The 20,821-nt window shown below is 38.9% G+C and overlaps 1 protein-coding gene across 4 annotated transcripts in view; it reads right to left on the bottom strand.

Moving 5' to 3' along the window:
• ELMO1 (engulfment and cell motility 1) overlaps positions 1-20,821 on the bottom strand; it is a 302,673-nt gene that overhangs the window by 263,174 nt on the left and 18,678 nt on the right. The window contains exon 3 of one of the 4 annotated variants that reach the window (XM_088054072.1): positions 12,147-12,197. The exons of the other annotated variants lie outside the window; for them this stretch is intronic. The gene's annotated coding sequence lies outside the window, so the exon portion shown is untranslated. The remainder of the gene's footprint in view (positions 1-12,146; positions 12,198-20,821) is intronic. 4 annotated transcript variants of the gene reach the window in all.

Below are 20,821 nucleotides of genomic sequence, written 5' to 3'. Positions count from 1 at the left end.
AGTTATTGCCCAGCATTTTACCTGCTAAGAACTTAAAATTGCTAACTGCAGAAGAGGGATATGCTGGCAGCAAATGGCAAAAGGACACTATGCTTTTGCTGAATAATAGCATGCATACCTGTAACTTCTTATGTAGCCAAAAAAAAATGGATCCTCATAGCTGTTTCATGTTAAAAATATTGTAATACATATACACCATTCTGAGCCACCATCCTTATGTTCTCTGGTAAAATAAAATTTTTCTGCTCCAAAAAGCTCTCTGAATGGCAAAGTCCAGTTCCATAGCACATCTGATGTCTGCTTCCCCAATGTCCCAGCTTTGCCTCCCCCTCCCCAGTGCCAGCACTGGCACTTGTCCAACATACCAGTTCAGAGAGATGAAGTGTCTAAAAAGTAACCCACAAAAACAAAAACAGACTTTCAGACAGATTAGCCCCTTGAATGCATTCACCACTCACCCACCCAAGCCTGAGGACCACAACAAGCAATGTGCAAGGCCAAAGAGGAAAACAGGATGATAACCTGCTCATTTTAAACTTTTTCACCTATGCAAAGCTCTTGACACACAGCTGAGATTCAATTCCATAAAGAAGAATGATGTAAAAGTATGCAATTACTAAGTTCATTACATTATGTCTCATTAATTCAATGAGCTGCTTTATAATTGTAACAGACATTAAAAGATTAAAGTATTTGGATTAAATCCAAGTACATTTTCAGTTCCCTGATGATTGCCAGAGTCTGTATCTTCAGAAATACAGAGTAATACCCCTTCACTAAGAACCCTGTGAGGGAAACCATTGTTTATCCTTCTTGCTTTCAGATTTCAGTGCTCCCAAATTAAATTTTCCCATTGCACTTGGGGGTGAGGGGTGGCAAATCTGTTCAGGTAACTGTCTATTTCAGTTTGACATGTTTGAACTATTTCCAAATAAAGCTGTCAACTGCAGTTGACCATTTTGAACTTCCTGGAGGGCTAACACCTGGCTGGAAAGTCCTTTGTGTGCAAACAGCAACACAGAAACAAAGCCAAACACATAACTCTATGGCACCTTTCATCTGTAATTCAGTAGTAATTTAACATCATTAGATCTCTGCTGTTCAAGCAGTAAGGGTGGTTTAGGTATCAATCACTTTAAAAGAGAATGTAGTCCTCTTTCTGCTCTTCAGTAAAACATTTCTACTCTGCTGTGGAGACTAAAGGACAGTTTTACAGGTTTGGCAGCATGGTAAAAACAGCAAGCAGAGAGTCTTACCCACTCTCAATTTTACACAAAATTAAGCAATATTCACAGGTTGTACTGAAAGTACAAGATTTCCAGAAAGCTACAGTGCACATCTCTACTGGAAGAATACTTCATTTTCTTCTGATTGAGCCCTTGAGGTGCATTCTCAGTATCACAGACAGAGCCCATCACAAGATGTTAATCTGGAGTTATGAGCGTGATCAGGAAAGAGATGTTCCATTTCCAAAGCTGACAGACAACCTGCCCTGTAACAAGTAAGTGGACTCCCCATCTCTGAAGACCAGGACTTGAGTTCCATTTTCCCCTTGTCCCTACAAGGGATTTGGCTGTTCTGTCAGAGCTGGATGTGACTCCCTTCTGTCTTCCATATATCTTATATATGCATATGATATAGGTAGGGCTCACAACAGCATGTTGTCCACAATATGCAGTTCCCAGCTGCCTCTTCTTGATCTGGGCATGCAAAACCTCTTAAGGTACATGAGGAGTGAAGGAAAATATACTTTTGAAGACATTTTGTAGTTTCCTTTTCCCCTGTTTCATTCTCCAAACTCTGGAGCCAATTCCTACAGGCCACACAACCTTCACAAACTCTTTTCTCAGTGTGTTAAAGAATTAGATTTATTTCAGCCACATCTCTTAGCTTGTTGGTCTCACCCACTATTCCAACAATTTTGACTAGGACTGGGGAGGGGGCTGGAAATATTACACCAACTCTAATTAAGGAACTTGAGGAAAATTCTGAAGCAGAAGTGTCCATAGGTAAATATGCTGCATCAGTGCCCAGGACAAAGTCTAACGCTCCCAAATAAACAAGTCAGAAAAATGTATTGTACTATTTGCAAAACAAACCTCTTGAGACACAAGAGCCCCAGATTCTCATTTGACCTTGGTGTCCTTGAGAGAATGTAATCATTAGCAGCTAGTATAAGAGACAGACAACAAAAAGATAAAATTAAAAATCCTACCTGCAAAGAGACCCTACATCTTCCAAGTTTGTTCCCCAAAGCACTAATTAAAGAGGACTCTCTACCACATGTAGCAATCACACTGTTTAAATGAACAGAGAGTTCTGCTTCAAAGACAAAGATGCTAAACTTGGAAGCAAGAACACTTGTGTTTAATTTTCTTTTATTCAAAGGCTTTTATTCAAAGTGTGTGGCCATGTACTTGCCCTTTGGTTCTCTGTGCCTCCAACCACCAACTATAAAATGGAGCACCACACTTCCTCAGAGTAGTTGAGAGGCATTTAGAGGCTAGAGGAGATTGTGCCTAAATCATGCTGACAGATTACCCAGAATGGGCAATGTGATTGGACAGACTACTCCCCCAGATCTCCCTGTATTTCCCGCTTCCCAGCCCTCAAGGTCCTGAAAGTAGAGACTGGCTTACCTATTTCTTGCTACCATCCTTAGACTCAATACAACACCTTCCATTAAAACCAGAGAGGTAGAAGTGAAGATGCAGCTTTGGGATCTGCTGGAAATGGTCTATGCTGTTTTTGAGCATTTCAGAGCAATTATCCATCAGACAGGGCTTCTCACAAGGACCCCAGATATGCACTCTGGGATGGGACAGAAGGGATCAAATCCTTTTTAGCCCATATTTTCCAATGTGTTTTAATTATCTATCTTACTCCACCAAATTAAAAGATTCATTACCAAGACAAAATGACAAATATACTACTAGGTGACTACATACTTTAAACTAAATCAGCAAGGGAAACTATTTTCCCAGGCAAAACAAAAACATCACCATTATTTTCATTTAAGCCAAGACTGAAAGAGCGCACAGAACATGCTGTAAAGACCAAGGCTGAAACCTCATAGCCATTTTCTTTACATATAAAGCTGTTTTTCCTTACGTTAAGCATCCTCAAGGCACACACAAATGTCTGTGGAGCCAATCAAAATGCAAATACTGTGAAACAGCCAAGCAAGGAACTACCGCCTGTTTTTTATCACATTCTTCCTTTTACTCAGGCTTTCATCATTTAATATAAGTGACTTTGACAAACACCTTGTGCTTTGCTTTTAGAGCACTGAAAGTTTAAGCTGTTCTCAGAAATAATCTGTCATCTCTTTCATTGGTTCAACCATTCTTGGCAACCACCTTACCTTCAGCCCACCCATGACAGGAAGACCCCTGTCCTGTCACAGTTACCTCTTTCTGGACCCAAATAATCTCTGTCATTTTACACAATGGGATTAATGCATGGCTGCTGGCTACCCTACTCATCTGCCTTTGCTTTTAATAATTTCGTTGCAGAAATGGAAATACAGATGTTAAAAGAGACAGGCACATGACAGAAAACGCTCCTCGCTTGCTTTGAAGATGCATAACATGACAACAAGATGAAAAATCACACAGACATGAAGGTTGCCAATTTTCTCAGGAACTGTTTCATCTCTAGCAAGATGAGAAACTTGAAAACTGAACTATTGTCAGTTAATTGAGGAGGTGCCTATCTTAACAGTTCCTTTCCTAAATCTGTTACTATTTCCCCTGGTTCATTAACCAGCCTTATTTAAGAAAGAAGAATCCTATCTTAAAAGGAAGAGGGCAGCAAGGTAGCATTGCACACCACCAGCCAAGTTACCTATACTATTTATTGCTGCTTTCTGTTAGGAGAAACTTAACCATGCCAAAGGTTGGCAGTTTCCTCTAGCAGCTAAGAAGTAAAAAGCCTTGTTGAGCACACTTTCCTTTTGAGATGCCACAAGTCATGATGTATTCAGCACAGCTATTAGGCTGTGTAGGAAAAGGAAAGGCTACAGGTCTCTGCAGGCAAACTGTGGCCCTCTAAATTTTCAAGTTTCCAAAAATACATTACATTTCTAGATAGATGACAAAGATAGTAATGATACCCCTGAAAAGGGTTTTCAAGCACTTTTAGATTAAATGTTACCTAAGGCATGATTTCACCTTGATCCGCTTTTAGGGTTTTTTTAATTATTGACTTATAATATGTGCATTAAAAGTCACTGGAGACAAAAAGCATTTGTATTTAAGATCCTATTTTTGCTCTTGCATGACTTTAAAGTGATGACAGTTTTAAGACCCACTAGAGTAAGCATGGATTGGACTTTAATATGATTTCCTTGCTTTTAGTACATAAAATTTTCACATGATCAACTCTTAGAAAGAAAGCAACTGTCAGGAGTTTTACCATGTTCTTTTTAACAAGGATGAAGAAGGGAAATATTTGTTTATTTATTTTTAAACAGGACATTCATTCATAGAAGAAATCTCAAAATAATAACTTTAGCCTAGGCTGTACAATTCATCTCTCTCACCTTTGACTTTTTTTTCCCCCTTTTCTTTTCTGACAATGTTTTATTTCCCTTTACATGACCCATTCTTTAAGTCATCTTCCACTTCCTCAAAGAGATTACATTCACACATACACCAACCATTTTTTTCCAGATGGAGATTTTGCACCAACTGCTGAACTTTCATCTCAGCCAAAGTACATCCCAACTGAGATGCAACAGACACATTTCAACCCTCACCAATATCTCTCTGCACTTTTCAGGCTTTTAAAGCACGGGGAAGCAAGACCTTCACTGCCAATTTAGGAAATCCAGAAGCGTACATTGATGTTTCATTCTTCCTGTATTTTTTTTTAAATGTCAGATCGAAACAACCTATGCTCTGCAGAAGCCAATTACAGTAGCTTTTGTAAAGGTTAAAAGTTCAAAAAAGAAAGCTGGTTTCTTCATTTAGCAGCCTCTTTCAACAATACTGATAGACGCGGGAGGGAGAGTGGTTGTGTAGGTATGGCTGCAAGGGGGATGAGAGGATGGCTCTAAGATTCTTTAATTCTCTCATTTATGACTATCTCTTCCACAAGGTTCCAACCTTACCCTTTTCAGGGGATGCTGTCCCAAATATTAGCAACCAGCAATGTGAAAAAGCTACAAGAAACTCACATTTCCTGCTGTCCTCCTTAACACTCACAGAGCAAATAGTCCCTAAAGCACACTTCGCCCTACAGTCTTTGGAAAAACATGTCCCAGACACACAAGACGTAACCATGCAAATTATAACTCTCTCTCAAGCTTGCAGGCTCACTATGCCTTCTTTCAAAATCCCTTTCCTGCTGACAGATATAAATCAAGCAAGCAAACTCACTCCATGAAATCAAAACTTCACATGGCCACAAAAGGCTCATTTTTTTTGTTATTTCTTTTTAAAATATTAACTTTGCACATGAGCACAAGCACCAAAAGTAATGCACAAAGTATTATCTTGCATTGGTTTTTCTAATCAAAATACACTGTAACCACAAAAGGAAATGCTTCCAGACCAGTAATGAAGGGACTGATTCATATGCCCCAGAGAACAAGTGCTGAACAATGTACACTCAGTAAGGTTTCAGCTTTATCCCTTATTAAAATAAAACCACGTGTCTGATCTTTAACCCACTTTGATTTATTAATGTTTTTGCTTTTCAAGATTATGAAAGTAAATATGAACAGAGGAGTTAGAAGAAAACAATCCGCCACAAAACCCTTGTACACCAAATGTTGGAATTGCCATCTTACTTCCTCCCGCAAAAACATGGATTTATAGATTTAAAGTTTGAAAGTCACAAAAGCAGGCTGAAGCAAACAATAAAATACTACATCCCAAATGTAACATAGCCTCAGCTACTGTGCATAACCATCAGTTGGTCATCTGTCAACCAATTAAAATGCCACATGCATTTGAAAAATATTAAAATACCAGCAAGAAAAAAGAAAGACTCCTTTGAAAAGGCCAGGGATTTATCAATTCCAAGTTGTGCATAAATAAATTCTCAAATCCAAGGAACAACTGTGTGGCTTTACATCTCAATATCTTATGTTCCAGACACTTTGCCAACCAGAGTTCTTCACTAGAATGCAAATGTGAACTAAAGTCACAATGCAGAAGGAGGCTTTATCCCTCTGGTTGTGTCCCATTGCAGAAGATATGTGTTCGAAATTTTAAAGTGTGTCACATTTTCCATGGAGAAAATTTCAGGAAACTCCTAGCACAAAAACAATGAGCAGGATGTTGCAGGTCGGGATAGAGCTACACTCACTGAATAAGAACATTTGAGGAAGGGGAGGGGGACGCTTTGCACAGTCTTTTATTACTCTGCATCTTCTTGGTTCCAGCCCTATGAAGGATTTGTTTTTGTGGCATAAGCAAAGTTTTCATGCAGATCTTGCCTGGCCATAGCTATCTCTTGGTTTTATAAGAATTCAATGCCCCAGACAATTTTATAGGACACGCAACTACAAAACAACTGTGACAGCTTCAGCCAGTCCACCCCAGTTCATTCTCTTGCTCTTGGACCACCTGTGAACCTATCATGAGGATGTCTGACAGCCAACCTGAACACAGGACAGGCCTGTAAATTTGGGGTTGTTTTTAACACCCCTGTGAATAAAATTATCAGTGCTCAGTATTATTCTTGTAAGTTAGATCTGATCTGCTACTACATTGCAACTATCCTGTGCCTGGAAATACCTGGAGCACAGGTATATTCCCACAGCAATAGGGTAGCTACACAGAATGCAAGAGCAATACCTGTACTCTGAAGTTTCCTGTGCCCACAAGAGTTCATAAGCTGGTGCTCTACCTCCTCACTGGAGCTTTCCTATGTAGGAAGGCCTCTGCACAGTTTTTTGGTTGGATCAAAGTTTGTGCAGCATCCAGAAACACCTCCTGGTAAACCCCGTGCTCCCAACTCTTGTTGGAGTCCGTGTAAAAACAAGTGCTGTGAAACCATGGATCACAGCTCTCACCTTCCCCCAAGCCATGCTGGCTATAAGGTGAAGGAATCACTGAGAACTCTAGTTCTTTAAGCAACTGCTAAGATTCAAAAACCAGTGATATTTCTTGAAGAACAGAAAGCTCCTGAGCACTTCTCTTGCTTTAGTAAAGTTGTCACCTTTGTTTCACAACAATGAAGCCCCAAAAATCCTTCTGAGCAGCAGCAGAGTGGATTTTTAGCTTCTCTATTTCAGATATGGTTTTATTCATCAGACTTTCCACACAGTAATCCTAGAAAAGCAATTCTAATGCAATACTTTCAGCACCAAATTGAGAGGCCTAATTTGTGGCTACAGCTGTGGCCTGTTATCTGTACTTCATCACTCCAATTCAGCACAGCACAAACTCGATAATTCTTCAAACTTCGACATGTCTCTACACCACAACAGCAATTAATTTGCTTCTTCCATCCTCTGCCATTAAAATAAAACTGCAACATACCACAATCTGAAAATAAAACAAATTCAGTCCCAGCCCTACCCAAGCTTTCTATCATTTAAAGAAAACCCCTGCAACTTCAGTACATAAGAAGTCAGACTTTTTTCAGATTTTTTTTTTTTATTCATATGCCTACTTTTAAAGGCTACATATAAATCTGAAACAGTAACTTCACATTAGCACCTAAACTACAACATTAACTAAACTTTTTACAGGGACATGGCAAAAAAAGAAATCTTGACTCATCAAAACAAAAATAAATCTTAAATTAATAAAACTGTTTTCATATTGACCTGAAAAATAAACAAATGAAATAAAAAAATCCAAGCAAATCTCCATCCAACAACTATTGCATTACAAATAATTTGAGATCAAATGAAAGTTTCAAAGACAATTCAGAATAAAAAATATCATCCTATAAATTTGTGAATGTGGGTTTATTTGATAATGCTATCATTAGGTAAGCTAGGGTCATTAAAGCCCTTTCCCAATAACACAGTAACTGGCTTTTCATATCAAGAAAAAAGGTTTTCTTCCTTTCATTTGCAAAGAAAACTCTAACAGTAAAATACTATGCATCTGATGGAATAACACTTCCTTGTTATAGCATAAGCACAAACCTCACTTCAAAGTAAAGATTATTTTAGATTTGAAATTAGTAACTTTTTAGTAAAAAGGGAAATTCAAATTAAAGCTATTGTGATTTTATTTGAACTTTTATTGACTAAGTTTACACAGCTCCATTCTATCCTTTTGGAAGCAAGTATAGCTCATATTAATTCTCTTATGATCCCAACTGGAGCATAGGGTAAAATCACTTTGATATTCCCCTTGCAATAAGACTAGCAAATCAGTCAGGAGTCTTAAGAAGAAACACACCACTTCCAAAATAAAACTGCATTTCATGAAGCAATTAAACATCCCGTGCACATGGCCCAGCTATACCTCTTAAGAAGCTCCTTGATTTGAGAGTGACTTCGCAATAAAAGCTGTGCAATAGGAAAGAGTCCAAATATGGCACACATCCCCTCAGAATAGACACACTGCATTGCAAAGCATTAAGGCATGTCCTCCCAGTTAGCTGGACCTTTAAGAGTTTTACTGAGACTCAACCAAATTGTATATGTAGCTGCAGCAACCTTCAAATTTATAATTTTAAGTTTTCCTAAATGCCTGTTTCAAATCAACTGTTACCTTCTGTAAAAGCATTAACTCTAAAGTTTGCGGCCCCAGTATCTAAATATAAATCAAGAACTATTTTTCTCAGTTGGTATTCCTTGTCTCAACTAGTAAGGTGGCTATTAATTCTTGCTGGTTAAAAAAAGATAGGTGTTTCACTAATTAGCTTTACATGGTAATTTTAAATGAACTATTGTTAAATGCACACAGTTTCACCAGCACAAACTCACATGGGCAACAAGAAAAAAACATTTATCATTGGAGACTTAAAAAAACAGAAATAAAAACAAACACAAAAATATCCCTCAAAAAAACCCAAAAACAAAAAAACACACCAGCAGCCTTCCAGAAACAAGTCTTAGATCATAGCTTTAATACTTAACAAAAGATGAAATTTAGAGACAATAATTTTACACATTATAAAATGTCTTCATGTTTTACAGACCATATGTTATTGACTCACTCCTTCCCTTACACAACAGGCTTCTTTCTTTTGCTTTTCCAACATACTCTTTGCTCTGCAGCTATCAGCTATGCTTTTCTGTCAGACCGATACAGACCTAAGCAAGTTCAAAGCCTGTGTTCTCTAACTTGAATTTAGCTTTCAAGACTGCTGTTTGCACTTCATGACAGAAAACACTTTTCTGCAACTTAAATTGCTTACCTTCTTCAGTTACAGCAATTAGGCTAATGAGAGTCACTACTCCTCCAAACAAACTTTTTTTTAATGCAGTCATTTAGCCTGACAGGTTTGCCAAGCTTATGAGAAGGGCTTTAAACTAAAGCTGCTGGGGGAAGGGAAACTCAATCCATCTCCCACAGCATACTTCTGGAAAAGCTGGCAGCCCATGGCTTGGACAGATGCACTCTTTTGGTGGGTTAAGAACTGTCTAGATGGCCAGGCCCTGAGAGTGGTGAGGAATGGTGCTGCATCCTGCTGGCAACCAGTGGTGTCCTCTAGGGATCTGTGCTGGGCCCAATCTGGTTTAATATCATCATTGATGACATGGATGAGGGGATCAAGTCTATCATTAACAGATTTGCAGAAGACACCAAGCTGGGGGTGGGGAGAGTGTTGATGTGCTGGAGGGTAGGAGTGCTCTGCAGAGAAGCCTGGAGAGGCCGGATAGATGGGCTGAATCCAACAATAGCAGGTTGAACAAGACCAAGACCAACAGACCCATCTCTCAATTTATCCACATCCTTCTGGATGCCATCTCTTCTGAGCAGCCTGTCAACTTCACTACATAATTTGGTGTCATCAGCAAACTTGCTGTATACACCCAATCTCATGGTCCATGTCACTGACAAAGGTGTTCAACAATGCTGGTCCTATTACTGACCCCTGAGGCATGGTACTCATCGCTGCTGTCCACTTGGACATTGAGCTGTTGACCACAGCTCTCTGACCATGACTTTGCACAAAATTCATTATCCAAAAGTTGGTCCATCAATCAAATCCATGTCTCTCCAGTTAGAGACAAGGATACTGTGCTGGACAGTGCCAAATGTCTACACAAGTCCACATAGATTTGATGCAATTTTCCCTTCCTTTATCCACCAATGCTGTCACTCCTTTGTAGAGTGTCATCAAATTTGTCAAGCACAAATTGCCCTTAGTGAAGCCATGCTGGGTCTCATCAATCAGCTCCTTACTTTCCATGCCCCTTAGCACAGTTTCCAGGAGGATCTACCCCATGATCTTGTGCGGCACAAAGGTGAGACTTACTGGCTGGTACTTCCCAAGGTCTTTTTAATTTTCCTTTTTTTCCAAAGGGCAGGACCTGGTGGAGCAGGTCCAGAGGAAGGCCACAAAGATAATCAGAGGGATGAAGCATCTCTCTTATGATGACAGGCTTAGAGAGTTGGATCTGATCCCCCTGGAAAAGAGAAGGCTCTATGAAGGCCTTAGAGCACCTTCAGTACCTAAAGGGAGCCAGCAAGAAAGATGGGGAAGGCATATTGTGATAAGACAAGGAGTAATGACTTTAAACTGAAGGAGGGTAGGCCTAGGTTAGATGTTAGGAAAAATATCTTTGAGTAGTGAGACACTGGAACAGATTCCCCAGAGATGCTGTGGATGCCCCATCCCTAGCAGTGTTCAAGGTCGTCTTGGGTAGGGCTCAAGCAGCCTGGTGTAGTGTAAGGTGTACTGCCAGGCAGGGGGATTGGAACTTGATGGTCTTTAAGGTCCTTTCCAACCCCAACTATTCTGTGATTCAGGAGCCCAGGCTTTTAGAATAACATCAAAAGTGGATATTTGCAATGAAGCCACAGAAGCTGTTCCACTGATAATTTTTAGTGACCCCAAAATCCTTCACAAGGATGTCCTGAAGTTTTCCAGTTCACATATTGTTGGCATATACTATTAGATATGCAAATATATATCCTTACCTAGGTACCAAAATGTCTTGTGATCCATCTATGAGCTTCTGTTCACTGCAGCAAGGGCTAATTTGCACAGCATTTTAGTACTCTACTCTCCTCCACAATCTTACTCATCCAAGATTGTACACGGTATAAACTACATAAGATGTGCAGCTGTGGGGCAGAGGTTCAAGGCAAGATTTCAGCTGAGGTGAATATGCATTTTGCTTTGATAGGCCATCTATATTTTGACAAAACATGAAGGATCTCACACATCCTCAAGAGTTCTGCCACTTAGGAGGAGAAAAACATGAACCGCTAAGCGTATCATTTGCTTGTATAAAACTTCACCACGTGTCCATGATACATTCCTGTTCTGCAGAACAAGGTGCAGATTACCTGCATAAATTCTGCTGATAAGACCTTCACACCAAGGTCACACAGAAATTCAATGTCAGGGCTTAAAGTAGAAAATGAATGCAAATTTCTTTGCTGTTGGTTTCCATGAGGGAAGGATTTCACCACTTAACTCTCAGATTCAAGGCTAGTTCTACAGCCAGAAGAGCAGCTTCTTACATACAAAGCAAGGAGTCAAGAGAGGTACAAAAAGAGACCAATGAACTACTGAAATGTGCAAAATCTTTATTTCTTTAAGATATTGCATAGATTTTGAAGATGACTAAGAATTTTATTCATGAAAAATCAACCTCAAATAACTCAAAAGAACATTCAGCGTGGGAGGTTCTTTTGCAAAAATTAAATAGCAATTGTGATGAAATAATATCTTCTACCAAGTTACCAAAGAATTTACATTTTGCTCATACTCTTACCTAACTGTAGAACCAGGAACCATACACAAGGGATAATAGCCAAATTGTTATCTCAAGACGTAGCATTATTTCAAAAACGTGGGAGGGGGAACAGGAAGCAAAAGCAAAGTTAATTTTAAAAACAATCTTAGAGCAAGAGACCTATCCAACAGAGCTAACCTTCACTTCATATCAGCTGCAGGTCTGTACAGGGCTAATTTTAGCCATATTTCAAAAATGCTGGCTAAGTACAGAGCATGTTTGATCTACTTATATTCAAACTAGCTATCGTTTGACTTACCTATACCCACAGCTGATGCCTTCTGGTTCAAAACCTGGTACTTCAAAAATGCTGCCAGAAGATGACAAGAAAGGCTATTAGCACAAACAAGCATTTGTAAGTATGCTTTTTGTAGTCTTGCCTTCTCCCTCACCTACGCTATATTCACAGGAATGTGACTTTAATAAGCAAAGCTTCTGCATTTAAGGTGCATCATCTAGAAGTTTTGTGAACATCAGCAGGTAAATAGTGTTCCAACTCCTCCAATTCTATCACTAGAATGAGTGTATTTTAAGGATCTTAATTACCAAAGCTGTTGATAATTTTTGGATTCAGTGATCCTTGTGGGTCCCTTTCAACTTATAACATTCTGTGATTAAATCTGTGATTACTTTGCTCAAACCCAAAAGGAAAAGAAGACTCATCTATGTCCCGGTTTCCCTTTAAAAATGTACAAAATCAATTCTCCTGTTTAAAAGGTCATTAAAAAGCATTAAAACAATCCATTTGTTCAGTTGAAGAGATCAAACACTGACTAACTCCATCAGTTTAGGACAATGTGCTATTATGCTTCAAAGTCACATGTAGCACATATCAAATGAAACGTCAGAAAAGCAAGGCATTTAAATGCATATTTGACATACTTTTTGCATCTCAGTACATTTCACTTTTCAATGGGGCTGTGGGTGGGAGAGGAAAAGTTTGGTTTCTTATGGATTTGAGTGTAAAGGCATCATTTGGCAATTTAAATCATCAGATGTTACATCTGCCCACTGCTAGATATTGTCTCGTATAGGAAAAACACACCATTCTGCATTTTCAGAAGGAGCACTTACAATCACTGTCTGTCTCTCAGACAGCAGCATTATGCATCCCTCATACTGCAATGCCAACATAAGGCATTTGTCATTAAACTTTCAAGCCATTCATTCATATTTGTGCATAACAATATTTACTATTCTCAAGTGCCACTGGACTTATATCCAGCCACAAGCAATGAAAAAAAAAAACAAAACAAAACAAACAAACAAAAAAAAGCAGGTATTTTAAAAGGTCCAAAGCTGCTGCTGTCATTTTGCAGATCAGCTTCTACATTAGCTACTGGTCAGCCAGAGAAACATTTCTCTCATGTTTTGTCTCTACTTCTGTAAAGGATACAAAACCCCATATTTAACATCTGTTGGTTAATGTGTGTATACACCCCTCATCTTAGGCTCTACAAAAGATTTTTAAACATTTTATCTCACACAAAGGTACTAAGCCACATGCATCAAAAGCAGATGTGGATGCCTGAACTCTGTGTAACATTAAAACAACAGTTTGTGTCTGATGTAATTTCACAGAAAAAATAACCATACTCATGGGTAAAATTCCTGTAAATCATTAATTTTCCCCAACTCAGCTCTCACCTTTACAATAGTGAACAAAGCCAAACTTCAGATTTCCATCTGGATGTTAATCAAATACCACCACAGCAATTGCTTAGCACTTCTCATATGGAGAGCTCTTTGAGCATATAAAAATCCTTACTGAAAATTTGCAAATGAGATGTGAGAATTAAGTGCAGAGTCAGGGTTGGTCAACCTCAGAATATTAGTGCATAAGTTATAAAAACTATGAATGTACACTGAACTGGCTAATATTGACTTCTGCTTGTTTGAACATTCATTCAATTTGCTTACAAGAAAAATATGAAATTAAGTGCAGATAAATATTACAAAACACAGGTTAATATGATTACATTAAACTTCAACAGGCACTTGAGTAAAATTTAGATGCCTTTAATTTGATTTAATGTACTTAACTAAGGAAGTAAAGAAACTAAAACTAAAGCCACTTAAATTCTGCTTAATGTCCTTGTATAGGAGTACTATGTAATTTAATCCACTTTCAAAGCATATCTTAGTCTGGATTAATTCTTCCAAGTGTTCCTATGTAGACAAACACTTAGGATATGCTAAATGCATAGGCAGCTTTCTTGAAGAAGATAAACTACCTTATAATTAATATAAAAGACTGAGATTACTGATGAGTTGCTAGTGACCCATAAATTCCTTTATAACACACCAATACCCTACTTACATACACTTAAGTAACAGAGTTCAGATAAACTGAATATCAAATCCAATATTTCCCATCTACTGGAAATCAAATGTTTATTTTTGAGCTCGTAACAAAAAACAGATTCAAAGTCTCAACCATATCTTTCAGTTTTGCTCTCCCTTAAGTCCAAAGGAAAGATTTCATATTGACATCTGATCTTTTATCTACTGATGTCAAGATTGATATTTGCTCACAGATGGGATGATGCATCTTGTTAAACTTAATTTCATGTAGATTTCTTAACTTCAGACAAATAAAATATGCCCCTCTCACCAAATTTGAGGTTCAGTGATGTCAACCTTGCAGGTTTTTGGAGGGCACAAGGAGTGGGCCGACTCTTCTGAGGGCAAAGCTTTCTCACGTATATAAGAGTCATATTGACAACTCTTCATCAAGACAACTGAGTTCTCTCTGTACAAGAGGCAGACAGCAGCTTACAAACTTATTTGTGAAGGGCAGGAGGACTCTGGCTTGCAGGTCTGAAGAGCTGGCTGTGCACAACTACAGCTGGACATGTACTTCCTCCAAAACTCATCTTCCACCACTCCAGAGCAAAGCCACAAAAACAGCTCTGTCAGCCAGATCCTGCGTGCAGCTCACTGGCAAGCACCCCACCTGAGCCATCCTCACTGCCAGTGAGGTGGGCCTCAAAAGGAGCCAGTGCCTGCAGCCAAAGCTGAGGTGAGACCTGAAACTCAAGCAGAGAAGTTCTACCAGGCTTCATTGCAGATCACCCAAATAGGAAAATAGAAAACCGCCTTGCCCTGTCCAAGGGGGAAAATGGGTCAGTGGTCAAAGATAGAGGCAAAGGCAAGAAGGCTCAGCTATTAAAAGTGGCAGGAACTAATGTCCAGCAAGCTGGTATTTGAAGCCTTGGTCTTGTGAAAAACCTACATTCCCAATACGGTCAACGAAAGTAAAACATTTTAATCAGTTGTGGAAGCTTGTACAGAAGGCTATAAAGCATGTTTCCACTAAGATTTTAGCTTAAGTTAGTTAAATTAAGAACCCACCCCTTTTCATAGTTAATTCAAGGATACAGATGAAACTAGAAATGCATCTCCTCCCACTCCTATCACCAACCCCCAGAGAAAAATATTTAAATAGCAGAGATTTGTAATCTAGAACAGAGAGCAGTATTCTCTGAAGTATCATCTAATTTAAATAAGTCTCTCTCATTAATTTAAAGGCATTCTAAACACTTCATCAATGCTTTGTTATTTATGTGCTATTTCACAGTACATCTCCCCAACATTAGTATACTCATTTCTATAGACACAAACGTGTAATTGTAGATTTATGGTATTCAGTCAAATCATGTATTTAAAATTGCAAATTTATTCTTAATACCAGTAAAATATTCTGTAGCTATGTAGTTGCTTTTTTTTTTTTTCTGCAGCTCCATTAACTGAATACTCTACAGTGTTTGCAAAGTCACAGAATTCCTGAATAATTTTAACTGCATACATGCAAATAATCTCTTTCCTTCCAAAATTTTTATGTGGGTCATTATTACAGAACTAAATGCTTGACTACTCTTCATGCATTTATTCTCAGTGTCTCTCTCAGACAGCAATACTAGACAGCATTACCTACTAAATCAATAAAGAACCAGTAGGTAATCACGAGCTTTAGAAGCATACAAAAAGAAGAGAATACAGGAGCAAAATCAGCATTCAAACGGATCCATAACAATTTAAATTTACTCAACTTCAGGAGCAAGAAACAAAACTCAGAATCTTCTCCTGTGACATGATCCCAAACCTCAGCTGTTCTTGTGAGAATTACTTTGGGTCGGAAAGGTCAAAAAAGATACAACTTCTCACCAAACGTGCCAGCAATATAGATGTGACATGAGAAGCATTCATCCTGTGCCTATTAAATGTACCTGGGACTAAAATCTGGCATGAAATAAGAAGCATATGCAAATGTGGATGCTAACTCTGAAACAGAGAGCACGGTGCCGGTGGAAATTGCAGGCCGCATAGCTTTCTCAGTCTTGCCTGAGAAAGTGGCCTGGGAAATCTTAAGGAGGAATTAAAACAATCCTCAGAGACAGAAAACAGCCTTGGGGGTGCTGTTTGTCTGTTCCTTGTTTTCTTGCAAGAGAAGGTCGAGGGGTGGTGAACCCCACTGACCAATGATGGTGATGTGTTAGTTTACTAACCAATAAGAGTTTCTTTTCTGTACTTTTCACGTATCGGTCTATAAAAAAGTCCTGAGTTAATAAACCGAGAGAAATTCTCCTGATCGACTCCCAAGAGAGTCTGTGTCGTTCTTCTCACCGTTCCCAATAGAGCGACATGCAAATTTAACTGAATATGTGCAAGATGATAACCCGGACAAATGGGTTATTTTATTCCATCATCATATGCCTGGAATAACTACTAAAACTGTGGTGAAATATAGATGGACAACTCACAGAACTCATGGGGTGTATACAGTGTAACATGGAGCAGATGTACTAGGACTGTTCACTACGCAAAATATACATTATTTGCAAATACTTGTGTCACACCAAGAGGTACAAGATGAATTACATTGCCATTGCAACAGCAAACTTATCTCTCTTTCCTGATGTGACTTCTTTGATTAAGCTTGGAGAATATTCACTCCCTGACCAAAAGAGATGGCATTTGAAACAGACTCCCCCAGAGTTAAAATGGTGCATGTGGTAAGGAAATACAGAAAGTTCACATGGGATGAAATAGCCATTAGCACAGGTGGCCTGACAAGGCACAGATGCCTCTTAAAGCCTTTGGCTGGATCTTCACCTAAAGATAACTCTAAGCTCTAGTCACATTGTGGTTTCACCTTTAATCTGGGAGATAAAGCCATCACCTGGAGGCTACACCAGCAGAAGAAAACTCCTGTTTGGAGGACAGATGGGGTCAGCCCTCCACAGACCAACCAAAATGTGGCCATGCTATAAGCCTCCCACACAGCTTGGGTGTAGTTGTAGCGTCCTGGTAAGTTCCCAGTCCATTGTGGTTTGACGTTCCTCCCCACAGTCTTTGTGCAATAATTTTGCTTACACAGGCTCCAGAAGAAGAAAAAAAAGTAGCCAGTAGCAATAAATTAATTAGAAAGCAGCAGAAATGCTTAGTAATGCCTAGGTTCAAGCTGTATAGAAGATAAGGGTTAGGAGATCAATCAGTTCCCCAACAACTATCTTGAAGGGGCAAAGTTTATGCACCCTGGCCCAGCTGGCTTCACAGTTGTAATGAGCTATGGAATATAAGGTGCCATTCAAGCAACACTGTAATCATAACATATCTTGAACCTCAGCAACATAATTAATTAGAAAAAATAAAAAATAAAAAAATTAAAACCCCACAAACATAAGAAAATCTACCTCTAAGACACCTAATTTAAAGAATTGTTTTCCAGTGCTAGACTGCACTATGTAATTGCTGCTTTGCAAGGTAGATAAAAAATAGGGAGAGGAAATATAAAAGACACGTCTATGAGATTTTTGTAAAAACAAGCTATTATGTAGCTATAAACTATTTGATTTGGTATTTATTAAGTACCTGTAAAATGCTCAGTGCTATTTATCTTACAGAGAAAATTGTCTTTTGCTTTAAGAAACTGACAACCTAAATGACGAAAGGGAATAGACAAGATGCAGCAAGGAAAAAGTGATGAATAAAGAATATTTTGATTGTGTTTTGGATTTGATTGCTTCTTGTCAGCACCTCTGAGCTAGGGTCCTTGCTACAGATTTGCTGACAAGTAGGCAAGTGTGGAGGAACACAAGCATGTGGTAAGGCATCTCAAACATAGAAGTAGCACAGAGAAAGCCAAAGTCAAGATGAAACAAAACCTACCAAGCTTGGAATCACTATTAGTACAGTGAGGAGAAGCATGAAGGATATCTCAAGCAGTCTGAAAAAAGTATATGATGAGGATAGAAAACTGAAGGAACCCAATACTTAGAATATAAACTCAAGACCGAACTGCTGTAAGAAATCACAGCTGAAGCTGCTGTAATGGTAGAAAGATGGACCAGAACAGCCTTGCTTTACAAAACTTTTAGAACAACCATCATGGCTATTTAGGAGACTCATCTGATGATGAAGGAATTCAGTATCAGCTGTTTAGTGTAATACAAATAGTTATGCAGTTAGGAAAACAAAAATCAATCATTTTTCATGGCAAACCTCTCAGCCTTGGGAGTACATTCACTACTAGAGGTCCAACATGTCACATTTCTATATAACGTTTGTGAGAGAACTAGCCAAGTCTTCCTTTGGCAGTGCAAAAGCAGCGCTGTCACAGATGGACTTCACACAAATGGGGTTTTGTTTTATTAATAAATGTCTTTTTCTCCCCTACTCTGAAATCCTCCACCTATATCAGCTTTCTCCCTTTCTCATCACTTACAAATGGAAGAGAGAATAAAACATTGTTTGTTTGTTTTCTTTTCATGATAGGAGACTAGTTTTTCTCCAGTTTGGTGGTACTCCAAGTGAAAAGGACAGCAGATACACTCTTGGCAATTGTACAGGGTGGTTTTTTTGTTTGTTTTTCCATAAAACACTTCACTGTGCCAGCTTTCTGAGTAACCTCAGAAATAATATGCTTTTTTTGACAGATGACAGCAGAGTGGAGTTAATAAACAAATTAGACCCATATGAAAATGTGATTCATACGCAATGTCACAACTCCAAAGAATAAGGTAGCACATGACTACCAAAGAGGCCATCACTACACAGATTCACAGAATATTGAGTTGAAAGGGACCCACAAGGATCATCGAGTCCAACTCCTAATTATACATAAGTCTTCAAATGAAAATTGCTTCCCAGACTTTTGCTAAGCTTTTTCCAGCTCTTCAGCACTTAACAGTTGCTGTAAAACTCTTTTAGCCGCAGAAGAAACCCTCTTATAATGAAGCATAAAGGTCTAGCATGAAGCTAAGTTGAACAGAACCATCCCCTCACAGCACCTCACATACAAAGGTATTCCATGGTTCCACTGAAACCATATGGAAAAAAAAAGAGTTTGAAAAGTTTCAGAAAACTTGTTTTCAGGCTTTTCTTTTTTGCATTAAAAAACAAAAAAAAATCCAGGAAGATTGAAGCAAGCACAAAAATCTGTTAGGGTAGCAACGCTGTTACTATAGAATGTACAAACCACTGTTTTCTCCTAAGTCTGGCTACGGTACAAAAGGTTGGTAACATAAACTCCTGTGGAATAGTTGCACTAAGGACAGAAGGATTTGATAGCTACCCTGGTTCAAACACCAGTGTAGCGAGGGGTTTAAGGCAGGCAGCAGAAATGCTCTCAGTCAGCTGTGTAACAGAATCACGCTGCTAAAGGATTTTCATCCCTGGATCTCGCACGCGCACACCCGAAGCGAGGAGCTGCTGCTGGCACCACCGACCAGAACAAACATAAATGACAAACAATGTCACACCCAGAGCAAGCAAACTTCAAGACACCACACACTACACAGAAAAAAAGTTTATAAACAAAAGCCCTTGTCGCTTCCCCCTTCTGTCTCCCGTGTCGGTGGCTTCAGGTCCAGCTCTAGGGGATGAAGGGGATTACTGCAGAAAGCCGGAGAGATTGGCAGCGTGACAGGGCTAGGAATAGGAAATCTAACAGACATGGGAGACCTGCCTCAGTGACTGACTCAGCCTCTGACCCACTTACAGAACTTGGTCAAACTGCTTTTTGGTGCCACTGCTGCTCTCCCAGACTTTATATGACCTTATTCTGTATGATCTTATCTAATCAGGCCAATATCTTCAAGGCAGTGAGTGCCTCTTAATTTTGGTGAAAAACAGCCTATAGACTTGAATAATATGTTGCTTAAAAAAATAAATAAGTAAAAGGGCTGATTTGCTGATTTTACTAGGCTCTGCCATGCCAAAAATAAAACCATCTTTTCACTTAAATAATGAAAAATAACCATACAGTTAAACCTCTTAATATTATTTAAAAATATGTACAGCTGGGAGAGTGGCATGTTGCTCCCATTCACAAGTTTTCTACATCTTTACTGACGCCTACCATCTCTCCTATACATCTATTTACAGAGGCATTTCTCCCAGGGGCCAAGTTTTCCATTCATGTCCTTTCTTCCCCCTTCTCTCATGCTTTATCCCCTCCTTCTAGCAGAGCCCTTCAGTCACATTAGGCAAAGCATTTGTGGTGTGACATGGGGAACTGATCCAAGCCTCCAGCAAGCAAAAAAATAAGCTGAATAAAATGAAAAAATTTATTTTTAACCTGGATGGGTTCCCAGACTGAGCTTATTCCCCACCACAACAGGTGTATCAACACACCTGGGGAAGAAACTGAGCAAACCGAGCTTCAACTCTTGCTGACATAACTACTGCTGACAAAGTCAAATGTATACATTAGTAAGATAAGAACATTTTTAAAATATTAATATTGGACTGGGGGTTCTTACACTGGGGGAATCTTTAAACATCATAAAATGGACTTTATACATATTCCTTATGTTGTTCACAGTTTCCTTTGCCAGTTTGGCTAATTATACGATATTTAAGTTTAAACATATGTTGCCTCCCTTGCAGTGAATCCTCTCCTCCTACATGATACAGCAGTGAAGTCATCTT

Source organism: Pseudopodoces humilis, chromosome 1, assembly GCF_049639895.1.
Source record: "Pseudopodoces humilis isolate 2021_Gansu_Grassland_sample_001 chromosome 1, ASM4963989v1, whole genome shotgun sequence".
NCBI classification, from domain to species: domain Eukaryota; kingdom Metazoa; phylum Chordata; class Aves; order Passeriformes; family Paridae; genus Pseudopodoces; species Pseudopodoces humilis.
Note: the sequence above shows the minus strand (reverse complement) of the source record. Positions and strands in the feature narration are given on the sequence as shown.